The sequence below is a fragment of the Euleptes europaea genome, chromosome 12 (genome assembly GCF_029931775.1).
Source record: "Euleptes europaea isolate rEulEur1 chromosome 12, rEulEur1.hap1, whole genome shotgun sequence".
NCBI lineage: Eukaryota > Metazoa > Chordata > Lepidosauria > Squamata > Sphaerodactylidae > Euleptes > Euleptes europaea.
Window position 1 is genome coordinate 50,841,836 of NC_079323.1, and position 14,421 is coordinate 50,856,256.

Below are 14,421 nucleotides of genomic sequence, written 5' to 3' on the forward strand. Positions count from 1 at the left end.
TTGCAATCAATTCAACAATTTTACTCATTTAATAAATATTTATTTTGTCTGTCGAGAATCTATCGACTATCAACTTTATTGGGTCCCCCTAACTCGTTGACATCCCACCATAGTCATCTTTTATTCTAAACGAAAAGAAATTGCTACTACTGCAGTGAAAAAGATAGGCAGATACCCCTTCCCCCTCCCATGATTAGGCCTGCTTGCTGGATAATCAAGGAGTGATCAGGAAACACGAGAGAAATCATATGGAAGAATCAGAACCTCTGTGCAAGGAGAACTCCTGATTCAGGATTTGAGATCCTATCCTAAATTGTTTATGCCATTACTTTCTGATTATTTAAATATTTGAAGGAAATGTGGAAAAGAATGAGTCGTTTATTATGTCTATCCAAAAGAAAGTTCCTGATTATTTAAATATTCAAAGGAAATGTGGAAAAGAATGAGTCATTTATTATGACTATACAAAAGAAAGATTCTTTCAGATCTTAATTTATTTTGCAGAATATGAAAAACAGAAATGTCCAGGTGAGCTTTTTTATGGGCTCAGAACTGTAGTATAATAGAATACCTCAAGAGGATACTTTTAAGAGGGAATAGGACTATTTATTTCTATGTATCAAATTGATTTTATTCATTATCTTCTACATATATAACCTACTTGATGTCATGCTTTAGACAAATTTTTGTTTGCATTGTTTTCTAATTCTGTGATCCTGATAGCACTGCATTGTTTATTGGATGTCTTACACTGACTGAGAAAGGAAAGCTATAAACAAGATAAAAAAAAATAAAAAGTGTTACATTCTTATGTTAGAATTAAAATTGTAATCAAATTAGGAATTTAACCTCATTATGTCTTCCCTTTCTGTTGAGTGTATTTTAAGATTTCAAGTGCTTTTAAAACACAAATGATTAAAACATTTAAAAGATTGCTATATTATGGCTAAAATTAAATATATATTAATTAAACAAGAAGCATGTAATATACAATGAGAAAAAAAAAGAATTGTTCAGTTTCACACTCATCTAACCTGTGGCAGCTAAAGTGAAATTTTGTTCTTGGCTGCTGGCCACAGAATAATGCTAAGACAAACAATTGAAGTCATATGCAGAGACATTGTATAATCAGTGTGTACACAGGATCTGCAAGAGAGAGCCAGTGTGGTGTAGTGGTTACGAGTGGTGGTTTTGAGCAGTGGACTCTAATCGGGAGAACCGAGTTTGATCCCCCACTCCTCCACATGAGCAGCGGACTCTAATCTGGTGAACCAGGTTGGTTTCCCCACTCCTACACATGAAGCCAGCTGGGTGACCTTGGGCTAGTCACAGTTCACTCCGAACTCTCTCAGCTCCACCTACCTCACAAAGTGTCCGTTGTGGGGAGGGGAAGGGAAGGAGATTGTAAGCTGGTTTGATTCTGCCTGAAGTGGTAGAGAAAGTCGGCATGTAAAAACTGACTCTTCTTCTTCAAGACCCTACTCCACTCTGACCTCAGTTTGGATGTTCATCCAATCTTCTGTGTATCTGTGTATCTTCATGCAAACACTGTAGTTGTTGTTTTTCTGTATGAACTTTACTGCATGTACATCCATGTATTCTATGCAGATGTTCAGATCAAGACATGATCATTGAGAGTAGGATCCAATTCCCTCCCCCATCAACATGCTGATTAAACACAGATCTGTTGCATGCATAGGGTTGTTTCCTTGATAGGAGTGTATACCTGAGTCAGAAAATATCTCATGTGACCATTTCATGGAAAGATTTTGCATGTTTATGGCACAGTGTTGACATATTGGAAAGCCATGCTCATTACCAGCTCTGGACCAGTGTATATGTGGCAAAACAGACAAATGTTTCACATTTGACAATGTACATATGGTAAATGCTTTCCCCCCTACAAATCTTGATGTGTGAAGCTGCCCAAACTTGTGGTGTGCTTATCAGTGGCATGCCATTATGGCTCATCAGATTCCCTGTCTTCTATTATTTAGTGGCAACCCCCTTTCCAAACTTTATCAGCCAGGATTGAACAACTTCAGTCCGTGGCCTCTTCCTGAACTCTGTAAATTTGTGACTTTTCTTTGAACTCCCTGCTTTCAGTTGCTCTGACCTTGTTACCCGTTTATAACTCATGCGCCATTTATCACTCCCAGACTTACAAATATTGTTAAGGAAAAAAGACCTGAGCGCAATCACTCATACTGTAGCCTCTTTGTATTTGAGCTTCATGGCTTACATATCATGTAACCGATAGGGAGAGATTAGTTAGAAAGCTGTAATTCTTTTGAGGGATTGCGATGATACTGTACCATAAACTGTGAAATGATGCTCAAGAGGTTTGAGATCATCAAAGCTGAGAGATTATATTTCAGCGTCTCCAATCTGTCTCTGTCAGTATCCATTTTATAATAGTTTTCTGCAACCTAGGTGTGAAATATTGGTTCGTCTATAGGCTATGAAACTCCCAGTTGTATCAAGCTTTTCATTGCCATGCTTGTCACCCAGGGAATGACGGAAACCAGATGTGACACAAATGGGGATGAATGTGCGCTCACTAACTCTATGGAAATCATCAATTCCTTCAACTATATCCAGTCACATTATCATAGGCATCTTGTGGAAGGATACTGTTAAAACACATAAGCAAATTAGAAAGCAAGTTTTTTTAAAAAAATTTTGGGTGATGATTACATGCCAGTATTTGTCAGAATTAGTCTAAGAAATGAATAGCCCATATTGTCCTGTTTTTCAAAATTTGGAAACATGAGTCGCCGTGCGTTTATCTCCCCCCCCCCCCAGATAAAGTTATTCTAGAGCACTGGTTCCCAACCGGGGGTCCGTGGACCCCCAGGGGTCCGCGAGAATTAAATTAAGGTCCATGAAACAAAGTTATAAACCCATAATAAATTAATATTTTCAATTAAAAGTTCTCTATTATAAAAATATATATTCAAATATTATTCTAAGTTTAATGTTTAACTAACAGTTATGATTAAAGTTTATTTTCAAATTCTCAGAATTTTTATTTTGAACCTTGGGGTCCCTGCACCGAACAAAAAAGTCCTAGTGGTCCCTGGTAAAAAAAAAGGTTGGGAACCACTGTTCTAGAGGCACGCTTCATTTTTATGCTCCAAAGGCGAAACAGTTTTCCTTCGGTTCAAAATATATGTTTGTCTGTCATCTCTCTTTTTAAATTTCTTTTTAAAAGCAGCCATGGGAGGAGAACCAGAATTAGGACATTAGGTGATAGGGAGGATTCCTTTAAAAATATATATATTTCTGTGCCATATTCCTGAAGAAAATTTACATCCTGACATTGCTCTTTTCTCTGCTGGTGCAAATTATGGGTGCTCATAAGGATTCCCAGCAAGGCAAATTGAAGTTTGGGTAAGAGATTATTTATATTGGCAACATGCCATGAAAAAAAAAAGAATTAATCCTGTCCCCGAAGCTGTGATATCGATCCAATTTCCCGCATCCCCAGAGTGGCTGCTTCTAAAAGAAATTTAAAAGATGCAAAATCTAATGAGGGATTTCCAGTTTGTTGTGTAGTTTGGTTATCAATCTGATCACTGAACAAAGAGTTACAATAATCCTAGCAACTGAAGGATAACATAATTGATGTTCAAACCTTCCTGTCTGTCAGGGATGGTGCTAGCTTTTTGGACAACAGGAATGCTTCTAGGATTTTAGGGACCCTCTGCACTTCTCAGCTGTATCAGGAAACTTTAACAATCTTTACTTCTTCCCTTAGGCTGCCACTGGGATGTATAGAGGGGAGGTCCATACTGCATAGACCTTGCCTACTCTGAGTGGATTGGATGGTGTATATATCCAACTTGATGAAAAAGTAATGTTTAAAGGCCTTTCATGGCACACATCCTATACTGTCATTGATGAATTAGTGCTGGCTAGTTTGATAAAGTATAATAAAATACAGATTTGTGGCCCATTGTGTACATAAGTATATGTGATATGACCAAAACACAATATTAGCTAAGCTAATTACTGTTTTAATGCAGGCTCAATTTTTAATACTTTGTCTGCGTTGAAATACAGATACCCATATGAAAAAAAAATGTGAAAGCTACAGTATCATCCCCAAAGACTGACAGTATTGCCCTGTTAAGATTACCAGTGTTTAAGTTTTCTTAGGATTGCCTTGGCTGAAGGAAAGAACAACTCTGAGCTATGTGACAGAAGGAGAAATAGAAGAATGTGTGTGGCAAGTGTATGTGGCAAGAGATGAAAACCCTGGCCTTGTGGGACATGGGATACAGGCACGTAAGGGAACACAGGTTGCAACACTTCCTAACTTTATGTGATGAATAAGCCTTTGCACAATGCACCAAAACAGAAAGTTCAAGCTTTTTCCTTTATCTGTTAAATGTTGTGCTATGTTTCCATTAAGAATTCTCAAAGTAGCTTTTTTAAAAAGATACGCTAGTGATGACAAGCCGATTTGAAAAAACTTGTCTCAAAATCCAGATATGGGGCTCCTTTAAAGCCTTCCAGAGTGAATTGGCAAAGTGTTTTTCAAGTACCATGACAGGCCTATAATGAATGTGGGGAACATCCTTGGCGGGAGAGGTGAAGAGGTTCTACAGCTTAAGGATAACAGCCAAGAAGATCTTTCTACAAGGTCCTACCAAATGTACCTCTCAGAGTGTAGGAACAAGCCCCATACTTCAGATGATCACAGAACTAAGAGAGTGTGGCGTAGTAGTTAAGAGCAATGGACTTTAATCTGGAGAACTGGGTTTGATTAAAGGTAGAGAAAAGCGGGGTATAAAACCAACACTACTACTACTACTACTACTACTACTACTACTACTACTACTACTACTACTACTACTACTACTACTACTTCATCACATGGGTGGAGGCAATACACAGTTAGACAATGTTCCAGGTGCCATGATGCAACAACAGATCTCAGTTGTCTGGAGTTCAGTTGTAATTCTGGGGAATCTCCAGGCCTATCTAGAGGTTGAATACCCTAGGCCTGACAGCAACCTCTGGTTGACTTGATAGCACCTGACTTGCATGACTCAACTTGGCCTGGACTCAACTTGGCTACTGTTCAGAAGCAGCCACCTTATGAAAGCCAGTGTGGCGTAGCAGCTAAAGCTTCAGAGCAGGGTCTGCGAGACCCAGGTTCAAGTCCCAATGTAGCTGTGGAAGCTCACTGGGTGACTTTAGACCAGTCACATACTTTCGACCTAACCAAGCTCACAGGGTTGTTGTGAGGGTAAAAAGGAGGAGAGAAGACTAATGTGAGATCCTTTGGTCTCCACTGTGGAGAAAGACTGTAGTTATTCAGGGAAGAGGCTGTGCGTGGGGTTGGGGGAGACGGAAAACTTAAGACAAAGGGGCAGATAAAGGTAGGTTGGCTGTTTGGTGGGAAGGAGATAGGGTTTTGAACTCCAGGTTGGGAAATTCCTGGAGATTTGAAGGGTGGAGCCTGTGGAGGGTAGGTCTTGAGGAGTGGAGGGACCTCAGAAGGGTATAATGCCATAGACTCCAGGGGAACTAGGGTTGCCAACCTCTAGGTGAGGGCTGGAGATCACCTGGAATTACAAGTGATCTCCAGGCAACAGAGATCAGTGCACCTGGAGAAACAGAGATCAGTTCAACAGAGATCAGTTCACCTGCCACTTTGGCAATTGGGCTCTATGGTATTGAAGTCTCCCCATTCTGCAAACCCCGCCCTCCTCAGGCTACGACCCCAAAATCTCCAGGCATTTCCCAACCCAGAGCTGGCAATCCTACCCAAACGTCACCCTCCCAATGCTCCACCCCCAATCTCCAGGAATTTCCCAACCTGGAGTTGGCAGTGCTAAAGAGAACCGATCTCAGTAGTTGGTTAGATCTGTTGAGATTCCAGGAGAGCCGCTGCTGCCACGGCCGCTGTGGGGGAGGGAGCAGGTGGGCATCTGGGAGTGCAGCCGCCACCGCTGCTGCTGTGAGAGGGGACGAGGAAGCAGGTGGGAGGCTGGGGAGGTTAGGGGGGGGCAAAAAGAGAGAGAAAGAGTGATGAGGTGGGGGGCAGAAAGGAATACAAAGTGACAGACATGCAGGAGAGAGAAAAGGGTTGGCAGGAGGAAGAGTGAGAGACTAAGAGAAGTAGGAGGAGAGGGGAGAAAGCAAAGGTGGGGAGAATGGGATAGCCGATCCTGCAAGTTTCTGGCGGATCCCCACTTGTATATATCTAATTCTTAACACGGCCATATCTATGCATACTTAAATCCAGAGACTGGAGCCATGAACAGACAAGGATCTTTCTACAAACCTGAAAAATGCCCCATGTTTGCAAAGCAACAAAAACAACAACAACAAAACACACTGAAAACTAAAAAATAAAATAAAAATACATTGGGAGTTAGCCTCCGCCCACCCAATAATTAGGGTTGCCAGCTCCCGGTTGGGAAATACCTGGAGATGTTGGGGGTGGGGCCAGAGGAGGGTGGAGTTTGGGGAGGGGAGGGACTTCAGTGGGGTATAATGCCAGAGAGTCCACCTTCCAAAGCAGCCGTTTTCTCCGGGTGAACTGATTTCTGCCGCCTGGAGATCAGTTGTAATTGTGGGAGATCTCCACCCGCCACCTGGAGGTTGACAACCCTCCCAATAATAACCTGCACCTGTAGCTTTATGAAACGAATGCCCTCACAGGCCATTGCTAGGCAACCACAACAGTATTGCCAGGGTTCAAGACCCAGTTTCTGTCAGTAAAAGGCAGGAGGAAGGGGCTGTTTTGGCCTTTGAGGGAGGGAGGATCCATTGGGGCCTGGACCGACGACAACAACTAGACAACTGGCTACCACGCAACTTGCATAACTCACTCGAGCGCAGCTGCTTGCTACTGCTCAACAGCAGCTACCCTGAAAAAAGCAGTGTTGTGTAGTGGTTAAAGGTTTACATTCGGATCTGGGATGCCTAGGTTCAGATTATCTAGGTTCCGGTTGCCATTGAAGTTCACTGAGTAACCTTTGGCCAGTAACATGCTGTCAGCCTAACCTACCTCCTAGGGTGGTTGTGAGGATAAAACGGAGGGAGGAGAACTATGCAAGCTGCTTTGGTTTCCAGTCGTTTAGAAAGGTGAGGAATACATGAAGTCAATAAAGAACTAATATAACTGGAGATGGAGGACAAAGAAAAGGTTCGTTGTTTGGTTGGTGGTGAGGAGAGAAAGAAGCAAGGAAAGGTGAGAATTTGGAGAAATCAAGAAAAGAGGGAATTGTGTGGAGAGGGGATAGGGGGAAAGTGAGGTGTTCCCTGAAAGTTTTATGGGCTCCCTACTGTTCAACTGGGCCGGGCCTACTGGCCAGCCCCATGCAGAGTTTTCCCAAGGAGAGACTGCCAGGGGCGAGAGGGAGGAAAACTAGGGTTGCCACCCTCCAGGTACTGGCAACAACAAAAAACGCCTATGTTGTATAGGAAATAGCAAGAGAATGACCAGCAAAATAGGCTCAATAATACACACTCAATACATATACCCCCAAAAAGATTTTTTTTAGAAATTATGTAACCACTATATAACAACTATGTGTAAAAAGAACCCGACACCTGGCAACCCTAAGGAAAGCTGAAGACAGGGGAAGAGACAAAAGGAGGGTTGACTGGTAGGTAGCAAGGAAGCAGGAAAAGGAAAGATGCTCTAAAGACTTTCAGGGATGCAAAAGAGGAAATAGTGGGGGAGGAAACAATGAGATCAAGTCCTTATGGGGGGCAGTTTTGTGTGTGTATACACACACACAAATATATATATCACACATATATCACAAATATATATATATATCACAAATATATATCACAGCATATATCACACATAATGCTGATTCATTAACTGCTAGGGTTGCCAGGTCCCTCTTAGGGCAAAAACGCATGGTCACTTTATCCTCCTTTAATCCCTGTTTCAGCCAAGATTCAGCCAGGATTGAACGCATGCGTTTCGCCTAATGTGGGTTCGATCCTGGCTAAAACAGGGATTAAAGGAGGATAAAGCAACCATGCGTTTTTGCCCTTAGTCACCGGCGGGAAGTTTTTGGGGCAGAGCCTGAGGAGGGCTGGGTTTGGAGAGGGGACTTCAATGCCATAGAGTCTGATTGCTAAGGCAGCCATTTTCTCCAGGGGAACTGACCTCTATCGGCTGGAGATCAGTTGTAATAGCAGGAGATCTCCAGCTAGTACCTGGAGCTTGGCAAGCCTACTGACCGCAAATAATGTTGACAATATGTACTACTTATCAGGACTATATGAGGCAAGGGAAGCAGAAAATGGCGAGGGAAAAGTAAAACTGAAAACTGAATTTGAGGGCCAGAACACCTGGGATGAGGAATTAGAAATCAGTTCCCTGTGGTAGTAAGATGACTCCACATCCGAGAGCTAGATTGGGGCAACTTGTACAGTACTCTTCCACTTAACTTGTATGACTGCATGCCAATTCTTCATACCTTGACTATTTGCAGAAATCCTCTAAGATAACAGCAACTGATTACATGCATACAACTATAAAGTGAGTATGAAGAGTACAAGGACCATCTCTTTACCACATTTCCCTGTGCACCAACTACGGTCATCAGGCAGCCGTCTGTTAAGGTAGCCTGTCTGGCATCGACCAGAACCCGGACCTTTTCCATCATGACTCCAGCTCTGTGGAATGGGCTTCCTGAAGAAGTGAGGGGGGACCCTTGAAGATCCTTGGAGATCTTCAGGAGGCGTTGCAAGTCCTGCCCTTTTGCCAGGGTTTTTGAGGAGGTTTGAATGTCAGCTATCTTTTAAGGGGAAGTGGGGAGGGATTTAAGACTTGCTATTTTATCTTTGGTTTTAACTGGGGGTGTTTTAATTATTATTGTAAGCCAAGAGGAAGGTATAAACGGTCTAATATACAAACCAATAAATAAGTTCAGCTACCTCTCTCAAATGTTCCTACATTTATACAAAATATGTTTTTTTCATTGTAGAACTTCAGGGTGTTCAGATTGTTCCTTTTTTACAGGGGAAATTATGTAGTATAAACAGTGTTAAATTGTTTTGCCCGTGTAAGTAAAAACCCAGTTTCAGCTTTATATGACTAATGCTTATTTACATACTGTACAATGCGGTGTCCCTCTTTCTTCAAACTGGAATATAGATACTAATTCTTGAGACAACAGTGCTTTTACTTGGTAGAAGTAAATTCAGTTTACAAGTGAATGTTGCTTTGGAGAATTTATTCGCTTTCTTTCTGTAAGTCAACCTATTGGTCAGCAGAGGGCATAGTAATATCAGAGCATGAACAGAATTATGAAAACTATATGGGAAACCTGCAACATTTTCCATTAGAACAGCATGAAAAACATCTGAGCCTTTTCTTGAAAACACAGCCAAACCATTGTATAATTCTTGTTCCTGTCAGGTTTTATCAGTTGCTTTGTAAGGTCTGATGACAGAGCTGTCAGGTTTCTTACTTGAGAAACTGTGTGATGTCTGTGGAGAAGGGGAAAGGGTGACCCTGAAAAATGGTTCTGTATGTCAAAACTGCATATTTGTGCCTCTGCAGTTCAAGGAACTTGTAAAGCTATTTAGGTTTTTGCACACATCCTTTTTTTTCATTTAGTGGAGGATTTTTAATTGATGCTAGAGAGAGAAGTCAAAAGCAAGTCAGGGAAATGCTGAAATGCTGTGAATACAAGTATGCATGTCACTGGCCCACTGCGCAAGAAAAGGTTGAGGTACACAATTCGGCCAAAGTTAAGCGCTTTGAAGCATCACCAATTTAAATGTCAAGACTTCCACACATACTGAAATCTTTCAAGCCAATGTGACTTAAAAGTGCTTAACTTTGGCTGATATGTGTCAATAAGGGTTAGCAAAAGAACAACCTTACTCACCTGCTGACTGCTTAAAAGGATAATCACAGCATAGGACACATCACTCATAGACTATAGGAGGGAAGTGGGTGAGGACACCCCTACTGGTCCCAGTATTCTAGTAGTGGAGTTTACAATTCAAAACCGAGTCTATCCATAGAACAACAAATCTCCTTTGCCATCCACTTATCTTGAGAAAGGAGGAAAATGCTTATACACACAAACTCATACCTCCGAGGGACCGCTCTACAAGTAATAATTAAATAGTAAAATCCTGTGCAGAGGTACTCCAGCCTAAGTTCATTTATTTCAGTGGGCTTAGACTAGGAAAATTTTGGATATGATTCCACTATTAAATGGTTAAAAATTGGGAGACTTTTTCTTGATTTTTTCAAAGAAGACCCATTGAGAGAATTTGATCCCAGTTGGCATTGGGGGGAATTACATGCAGAAATAAACATCCCATTAAACCAATTAAATTGAATTGGCTTACTAAATATTGACTTGCTTGAGCTCTGATATTAGGGGATCAAAGGCCATTTATGCAGGGCTGTTTCGCCGCGGTCACCCTCACTGACTGCTTCGGGGCTTCCTTTTGATTATGCATGCCTTTCCCAACCGTCAGAGGTCACCTTGTGCTCCCCACACGTTTCCACGCGTTTTGCCTGCGTTTTCTGGATTCTGGCTAAAACAGCGTCCAGAAAACATGGGCAAAATGTGCAGAAATGTGCAGGCAGTGCGAGATGACCTCCGACGGCCAGGAAAAGCATGCATAATCAAAAGGAAGCCCCAAAGCAGTTGACAGGGTGACCACGAGAGAAACAGCCCTGCATAAATGGCCCAAGTTAAGTTTTAAAATGATATAACCTGAATCCAGACCCAACTCTCTGAACCAGTAGGCTGGAAACAAAATCTCCCCAGGATATGGGGAAAGGCTTCATATGTGCTATAGTGCACCCTAGAATGGCAGATCAAGTATTTGACTTGACATATACTTACTAAAGAGGTTGGGTTAACCCTGGCTAGGTTCAGAGTAGACGATAAGCACTTCTGATGCATTTCTGTGCTGATAAGTGATCATTGCCAGGTCAAGTAAAACTCTGAGGGAAAGCTGTAGTATTGAGTGCTGAGGATGAACTTTATTTGATTGATAGATGATTGAAGGGATATGACATGCAAAACTGAAGTCAGAAATGAGGACTTGTTGCAAAGTACAAACACATGTTTCTTACTTCAGAGTATGCTAATGTAGGTATGTCCCTATATTCAAGAAAGCAATATCAGAGCTTTGGGGTTGGCAGCCGCTTTTCAACAGCATGCCAACATTGGTTTAAAATGTGAAGATTGGTTGAAGTTCAAAAGGTGGAGAAAGTAGTTTAAACACACGGTTTCTAAAATGAGTGCCACTCATGCATGTACAAGCTGTTTCCACCATACTTCAGAATTCACATCTAGCCAGCTTGTTTAACCAAATCCTACAGATAACAAACATACGGTAGCATTCAGGATGTTCCCAACCTTCATGCAGTCACAAACCTCTGTGGACACCTTACACAGGTACAAATTATATTTGCAAAGGCTTTTTCTGAGTTATCTCTACCTATTAGAAATGTAGTACTCAAAATGAGAAAACTTGTGCTGCCAATGGACAGTATTACAAAATTATCAGCACATATGACCAAAAACAAGAGCTTTTCAATGTAGTTATATTCTGTAAGCATATAACATACAAACTTGCAATCTACAATTGCTCATGCATTCTGTGATGCCAGTTGCTTATGCACAATTATCAAACATACAATGTTTTGCATACATAAAATTCAATATTCCATCAAAACAGATATTGCACCATTTGATTTTGTCTATAGCAGTCACAATGACAATGGAATGCAAGGTTTGAACAGAGATGGGCTTCCAGTATTGTCCCATTTCGCTTTGCTGCTTCATCCATCTTGGAAATTCAATATGCCAGTTGAATAGGTGCTCTTTCTATGAGATATGTAGATATTTACAGTGATGCCATTCCCCGTGTTTAAAGACCACTGGGGAAAGTCCTGGAAGGGCAGTCCAGCAGGAGCTCCACCGACACAAACTGGCCACCCTGGAGACATTAACTGCTGCCTTATTCCAAGCATGCAGGAACCACTGTGGCTGCAAAGCACATGTGAGCTGCACAACATGGATATCAGCCAGGGCCGCTGCAAGCCAGTGGTCTCTGCCATGAGCCACTCCCTCCCATGTAAAGTGGTGGGAGTGAGTTAGGTGGGATCCATGATGAACCCTTCCCCCCTCCATTGGGGTTGGAACTGGGGGAAGACTGGGGAGTGGGCCCATTTTCCTTTCCTTTATCCCTTAGAAGCTCCTTGATCCATTGATCTTGAGCAGAGTGAATCTAATGTTTGAGGGATATAAGGACTGAAATAAATCTTGCCACTGACAATGTAGCCTTGGTATCCCTGTCACTTAATTAAAACAGGCATTATGTCAGACACATTGGGGCTGTGGCCCAGTGGTAGAGCATCTGCTTGGCATACAGAAGGTCCCAGGTTCAATCCCCGGCATCTCCAGTTAAAGGGACTAGGCAAGTAGGTGATGTGAGAGGCCTCAGCCTGAGACCCTGGAGAGCCACTGCTGGTCTGAGACAGTACTGACTTTGATGGACCAAGGGTCTGATTCAGTATAAGGCAGCTTCATGTGTAGATTCATATGTTAAAATTCATATGTTATGATCAAAGTTCCTCATAAAAGCAGTATAGGCCCATTTTCCAGAGCCATTTTTGCTTCCTAGTCCACTGTACAGCTCTGTATTGAAGGTTGGATGAACACTTAGTGGTTGGGGACAAGGTTACAGGCACAGTCCCCATGTTTCCCTCTATTTGTTTTTTTATCAGATTTGTTCAGCTGAATAGTTTCTTTTGACTGAGTTTATTGAGGCACAACACTTGGCTCCTTTTAAAAATGTTAATTTAATGAAAAAGGCTTGCGTGGTCTAGTGGTTAAGAGCCAGCATGGTGTAGTGGTTAAGAGTGGTGGTTTGGAGTGGTGGACTCTGATCTGGAGAACCGGGTTTGATTCCCCACTCCTCCACATGAGCGGTGGAGGCTAATCTGGTGAACTGGATTTGTTTCCCCACTCCTACACATGAAGCCAGCTGGGTAACCTTGGGCTAGTCACATACTTTCAGTCCCACCTACCCCACAGGGTGTCTGTTGTGGGGAAGGGAAGGGAAGGTGATTGTAAGCCAGTTTGATTCTTCCTTAAGTGGTAGAGAAAGTCGGCATATAAAAACCAACTCTTAGTATTATTTTATTTTCTAGCAGCAATTTTTAAAATAGACTAAAGTAAGAAGTGTGTGTGTATGGATGCCATCATGTCACAGCTGACGTATGGCGACCCCATAGGGTTTTCAAGGCAAGAGACATTGGGAGTTGGTTTGCCATTGCCTGCCTCCACATCCTTGAAGATCTCCCATCCAAATTCCAACCAGGGTCAACCCTGTTTAGTTTCTGAGATCTGGCTAGCCTGGGGCAACTCAGGTCAATTTAAACGTACAGTAGCCTTGATAAGCTCAATATTGTATACATCAGACAGCTTGGTTTTTAGTTGCATTTTAAGCTCTAAAAATCTTTGCAAATAAAGTCCTTAAAAATATTAAGGAAAACACTGGAATGTAACACATTGCTTGCCAAAGATGTGGTCTGGATTCTCGTTTAAAATGGTGTAAAAGCCTTTGGGGCAGTTTCCTATAATTCTGGGGGTGGGGGAATTGGGCTTGTTGATATTAACCTTTCCCACACCACTTCCTCAAAGTGAAATTATGGTAGTGTGCATAAAATCAGTTGGACTCTCTGGTTTGCTGTTGCGAGGGAATTTTACTGGAGTTGTAGCAGGAATCAGAGATCTCTGGAGCAAAAGTAAAAGAGAACAAACATGTTTATTTAATTTAGGAGAATTAAGGAGGCACAAGTTTCCAAACACAAACAAGAAATTCCTGGCGGAAGCACTTTTTTCCCTAATTACTACTTCAATAAGGTTCGCAGTATCTGCTAACTTATTAGAATCACAGAGGCTTTCTGCTCTGAACCATCTCTGAATGATATTTATTCACCCTGTTACCTCTCAGGACCTTTCAGATAGATTTCTGTCAGGTCCCCTCAGCCTAAACACCAGATCAGACCCTCTCACATGTGGAGTTCTAATCTGGCCAGTCTGCCCTCTCCCCAAGAGACGGACTTCAGCTTTCACTGAACTGCTCCCTACTAGAGACAGGCTTAAAATCCCGCTCAGGCATTCACTTGCTGCAGAGATAAAACTCCAATGCCTGAGGCAGATTGGGAACCCTGAAATTTCCCTGAAATTGTATCAGGGTAACTGAATTTGTGGGCTACGAATAAGGGCTGTCGTTTAGACATGCATGCAAAGTTCATGGTTTGGACAAGGGACAGAAGAGGGTCAGAAAGGAGGGGCCATGGCTCAGTGTTAGAGCATCTGCTTGGCATGCAGAAGGTCCCAGGTTCAATCCCCGGCATCTCCAGTTAAAGGGACTAGGCAAGTAGGTGATGTG